This window comes from Adiantum capillus-veneris, chromosome 22 (genome assembly GCF_014529385.1).
Source record: "Adiantum capillus-veneris isolate H3 chromosome 22, ASM1452938v2, whole genome shotgun sequence".
Taxonomy (NCBI): Eukaryota; Viridiplantae; Streptophyta; class Polypodiopsida; order Polypodiales; family Pteridaceae; genus Adiantum; species Adiantum capillus-veneris.
Window position 1 is genome coordinate 60,587,792 of NC_140952.1, and position 6,000 is coordinate 60,593,791.

At 41.6% G+C, this 6,000-nt stretch overlaps 1 pseudogene; it reads left to right on the forward strand.

The window, feature by feature from the left end:
• The first annotated feature begins 2,343 nt into the window (after nt 1-2,343).
• Nucleotides 2,344-2,875, forward strand: LOC147429449 (ribulose bisphosphate carboxylase small subunit, chloroplastic 5 pseudogene; annotated as a pseudogene).
• The last annotated feature ends 3,125 nt before the right edge of the window (nt 2,876-6,000 follow it).

Consider the following 6,000-nt stretch of genomic DNA (forward strand, 5'->3'; position numbering starts at 1 on the left):
CTGTAAGCAAAATAGAAGCGATGTTGGAACTCCAATCGAGCCTTTGACCAAAGGACTTTGTGCACATGCTCGTAGAAGGTCATTTGGCGGGGGAAGGTCCACCAATATCTGCATGTGTAACGCCATGCAATGGGCTCTATCGTAGCAAACATTCCACAACACACAAAAGAAACCGCCATCAAAATTATGGAATGACTGCTCTCTTGAAACAAAGATGGTGCGTAAACATTGTGAGGTGAGTGCGAGGTGAAAGAACCATGTGGCCCTTCCGCATCGCACAAGGTAGAGAGCATGATCATCATCATTTCCCAATCCTCCATCCTACATTTTTTGGATAAGCGTATAGACATCTTGATGCGTTAACACTCACAAGTTCGGCAGCAATAAGACTGCAAGAAGGGTCAAGGGGCTTACTTGAAGAGAGAGTGGAGCAACCGCGTTAATGGACCCGACAAGAAGAAATGCAGAAAACCTGAAAAAAACACAACATATGCTTGTTAAACACTTCTCAAAAAACAAACTAAAAACATAAACAAAATTTTATAAAGATTATCAACTTACTACTCCTGCCTCTTGGCTATGAGTTTAGCAATCTCATATTGCATATTTAGATAGTTTTGTTGCATCTTGAGATCATGCTCCATGCAAGTAATCTCAATCTCGCAAAATGCAGGTAGCTTATTCTCTTCGGCCCTTGTAAACGCTTTTGAGAGCCCTTGCAATTGAGTACCCATTGTCTTTGTGAATGTCCCAAGGGCAGACTTGCTCGTTTTTGCTTTCTTCCCATACACTCAGCAAATATCTACTTCAGCAGATGAGGGATCCACTTGCGGATTTTGAGATGAGGCTCCACCTTCTTGGTTCTCACCATCAATCGGAGTGTCCATGGGTGTAATTGTGGATGTAGCCCCACGACTGTCACTATCAAAGGCATCCGCAATCCCAATCGCTTTTGAAGTCCTTCCCCATAGCGCATCACACATATTGAAGAGCGGCCAAGAAGTAGGAGATGTACTAGAGGAATTCTGCTTGTTAAGCTCTTTCTTGTGCGTTTTTTTCAAAATGTCAATGCGATTCCGGGCATGCTCTGGATTGTAGTTTCCGTTGACATCCCTGTTTAGTGCAAAGGTAAGGTCCTCCCAATCTTTGGAGCAGAAGTTCCCTTTCTTGATGTGTGTCCAAGTCTCTTCATGCACTCGCAAAAGAGTGTGTGTACTCTTGTCATCCCAATGGACAGCGGCTACTCTTGGCCTCTTAGAGCCCTTCGTAGTTGTTGTGGTTCCTTGGTTGTCTGCAACATGTGTAGAAGCATTCCCAAATGGTGTAGACGTGCCCTTGGGAGACATGTCCTCCTGTATACTGTCAAGTAAACTGTCTTGAAGCATAGAGTCAGATGGATGGTCATCCTCAACTTGGGAGAGGTTAGCCTTGACGCTTAAATTCGGAGGAGTGGCCATTGCTTCGTCCATCATCCCCATGAAAGAGAAATTATCAAGCGAGATGTTCTCTTGTGATAGAGGAACATACTCCTCAAGATCATCATGGAAGCGTGTTTGCAATGTTGTTTGGTGAATTGCCCAACTAATAGAGAGGAGGTGGACTTCCACCCTTGCCTCGCTCTACGCAAGCCCGCAGTAACAATGACTCGTGGTGTCAACATCCTGGTGTAGCCACAAAATCGTCGGCAAATGTTGATTAATTTTGATATGAAATTTTTATCAAATGCTTATTCGATTATATGTGTGTGCACACGACTGTGTATGTTTTTGATAGTGTGTGTGAATGTACTAATGTTTTGCTAAGGTTTAACAGAAAGGGAATGTTCAATTCCATCTTCCAAAGCATTTACACATTTATGTGTAAATTGAAGTTCTTAGTAAATTGAATGAAAAAGCAAAGGTTTGAAGAAGCACCATTGTTTTCAAAAGTAAGGCCTTCCTTTTTGTATTTGATTGTGATAGTTCTCTGGTTTGCTAGAAACAAATTATTCTCAAAAGCCTTGTGCTTCCTTCCTGTGTGCATGCTTCTATATGTGTGTGTTTTGGGGGGGGGGGGGGGGGGGGGGGGGGGAGATACCTGGTTTCTTGTGCTTCCTAAGTTACTTCCTAGTGGTTGAGAGCTCCTTTCCTCGCATGCGTTCTTAACGAGTGACCCCCGAAGAGCTACAAGTTTTCGCTCGTTGGCAATGATAATTGTTTAAAGTGAAGATAAATTAGTGGCGGGTCCATGTGAAAAACAAACGGAAAGAAGAGAGAATGCACATCATGTGCGCACACTAAGAGAGAGAGATAAGAGCTCCAAATTAGTAGAGCAAAGGGAGAGTGATTGTATGCAGCACCCAATATGGCCATCTCCATAGCCGCTTCCTCGATAGTTGTGTCACTCCTAGTTGCGCTCCCGTAGAGAGCTTGTCAAAGAGTTTCTCTGGTCTCAAGGCCACTACCCTCTTTGCCCCCAAGATCCCCAAACCGCTCGCCATCTCTAATGGCAGCCGTGTGAGCGCCATGCTTGTGTGGAAGCCGTATGACAATAAAAAGTTCGAGACTCTGTCCTACTTGCTGCCTTTTTCAAGCAAGCAGATTGCGAAGCAGGTGGACTTCATGGTCCATATTCAAGGCTGGACCCCATGCATTGAGTTCAACAAAATTGGGAGCGTGTACCGAGAGTACTTCCATGGTAGTGGCTACTACGACGAGCGATACTGGGTGATGTGGAAGTTGGCCATGTTCAATTGCAGCAGGATGCCGCCGAGGTGCTATGCAAAATTGCAGAGAGCGCTTAGGAATACCGGAAAGCCTTCATCCACATGCTGGGCTTTGATGTCAACAGGCCGGTCCAGGTTATCGACTTCCTTATCAAGAAGCCCTCTATCTAAGCTCTTAACACTAGAATGGTAACAAGACACTTTTATGTCCTTGGACACTTTTGTGTCCTGTTAAGTGACCATTTTGCTTGAATTATTTGAAGAGTATGAAAATGGATTTCTAGGTGCTATATATCCACAAAGTTGCCTTATGAGCTGAAAAAAACTTAGCATTTTTTTTGGAGTATCGATCTCACCATTAACCTTACTCTTGCACAACATTTTCGAACCTAATCTGTGTGAAAAAACGGGTCCTGTTGTAAGCCTTTTTTCAATTTTTGGCAACTATACCACTCTAAACTTCATGTTTGTGAGGTTTAGATGGCTAGAGGTTAGGCCTTCATAGTTCTCAACATGTTTTGATGCTTGTAGGGAGAGCTAAGTGTTAAAATTGAAAGTTATGACCAATTTACAAGAATTGCATAATCCTGTTTTTTTGGCCAAAATTAGCACTTTTATGATTTTTTTGGGGCTTTCTTGATATCCAAATTCAATTTTGATTGTGTAAGTGTAATATATAACATAAAGATAATCTTCCTTGAGTTTTGGGGGACCTAATATGCTATATAGCATAGTATATGATGATGGTTGAGTTTTTTGACTGCTGAAGAATACGATACATTTTAGAGTAGAAAGTATAACTTTCTCAATATTGCTAGTTTCTTAGGCCAATTGTGTGTATTTTGTAGGTACTAACCATATCTAATCATAGACTACACACTTGGCTAGATATTGAGTAGTTTCTATGGGTTTCTAGAGGTCATAATGCTAAACCCAGTTTTTTCATGTTTGCTGTATTTAGCACTTTATCATTGCCCCCAAGGTTCCAATTGTAAGAGATCCATTATCCTTTTGACATGCTCCATGACTCCTTTTGAATCCAAAGGCCCAAAGGGAACTAAGAAAACATGTATATAGTATCTATATTGAGCGTGATGATAGAAACTTTGATGATAGGTCCGCAGAATGACAAAAATACAACTTTTTGTACCTATTTTTTTTGCCCAAAAAAAAAAAATAGTGAGGTAAAAGCAACCATATGTTTTGGTCACCAACCCATTGAAGTTAACGGGGCATTTTATCTCATATCCTACAAAAATCCCCACTCTTATTTATATGCAATCAACCGTAAGAAATTGTTGTTTTGGGCAAAATGCACTAGTCCATCAACTTTGGAGGCTGGTAGTGACCAAGGGATGAAAAAAATTACAAGTTTCTCATTTTTTCCATATGTAGTAGTTATTGAACTATAAGCTCATGAAAGGATTTTTCAAAATGAGTGGATCTACTATGGTTTTGGAATTTTTTCCCAAAACCCTGAAAGGACACTTTTATGTCCTGTTAGGTTACCAGTCTAGTGTTAAACAAGCCAATTAGTTAACACGAATGCCTGCGTCCCCTTTCTCTCAGCTAGCACCTAACAAGCTTGCTCTTTTGAGCTTTTGTCTCTCCGCCCCTTTGCATACATAATGCATCAACCTTCCCAAAAGAGACATAGAGAGAGAGAGAGAGAGAGAGAGAGAGAGAGAGAGAGAGAGAGAGAGAGAGAGAGAGATTTAATTGCCAAAGATCGAGCCTCGTCCCGCCATCCAAGCTGTTGCTTCAACATAGGATACCATAGAGAAGGCTTGGAGAGAATGTATATGTTGCCAAGGTAAGCAAGTACCACTTTCTGGTGGCAAATGCAAAGAGATGCAAAGAGATGAGGAGGAGCGTTTTCAAGAGCTCATGAGAGAGAGAGAGAGACTGCGACTCTTTGGAGAGTGAAGTAAAAAATGAACAGGGCTTCTGGCTTGTGATTGAGCCCTAGTTTTTGGAAAAATTTATTGACATTACTAAGCGGTTGAAAAGGCCTGCAGTGGAGCTCATTTCTACAGATGAGTTGTGGATAACTTTTATGAAGCTGAGGCTTGATAGAATCATGAGAGCAGAGAGCGTGACCGATGCGGAAATCAACTTTGAGACCGTATTTTAAGTATGAGGATCCGTGGTGGGAGAGAGATAGAGGGAATCAATGTTCGGGAAAAATGTCTATGAGCTTAGTAGGGGGTACCGGCTGGAATTTATTGTTAAAAAAATGTGAATCAAGTGAGATGCGACGAGTCTAAGATGTCGTGCGAAGCGAGAGAACGAGCAGTAAGGGGTGAGCTGAGTCGACAAGGTTGAGGGCTGCCCGCGAGGAGAGGTGCACTGCTTATGAAGATCCGTTGGAGCTTGGACTTGGCAGGCACACAACTCCTAGAGTTTTTTTAGATATTACGAATCATCGTAGCTATCACATGATGTGCTGCCGCAAGTGGTTATGAGGGTTCAACAGAGGTCATTAACATTCAACACCTGAATTCGAGTCTATTGCGCCCCTTTTGTAGAGTGGAATGGAAGCCTCCAAGTGAAGGGAGGGATGGGATTCGGAGGAATCTAATGAACAAATGAATATAATAAGTGTTGAGCCAATAGCTAATATAGTGCCGTTTTCAATTTTAAAAATGTCAGTTGAAGGCAAGGGGAAAAGGACAACTTCCGCCCCAAAATAGAGAAAATTAGTGAAGAAACCCTAAAAATAAACCTATTTTTCTAAAATTTTCTCTCGGTAAATTCAAGAAAGGAATTTTTGTATGTTTGGAAAAATGATTTTTCCCAAACATTGGAGGGAATGTGTGTGTGTGTGTGTGTGTGTGTGCATGTGAGTCAGAGAGAGAGAGAGTGCGGTTCAAAAACGTCTTACAATAGGCTCGTCGGCACGTATCATTTTGGGTAGTTTTTTAATGCCACTTAGAGAGAGAAGAAGAAGAAGATTTTAACTTCATAGGAAACTATCCCAAGAAACCTTCAAGATCTATCCGAAGAGGAGAGTTGAACTCAAGACCTCTAGGCTCTCTCGATACTCACAAAGAGGAGAAGAAGAACATAAGTTTTAATGACATAGAGTCATCAAGAGAGAGAGAGAGAGAGAGAGAGAGAGAGAGACAGAGAGAGAGAGAGAGAGAGAGAGAGAGGTTCCTAGAGCATATCTTGCTGAGCCCTTTCAAGAGAAAAATTATTTAACATTAAACATAGAAAGATTTCTTGTAAAATTACGCAACAAGAGCTACTTTAAATATAGATCTTTTAGAGCCGTGTTGCACTTGAGGATACCA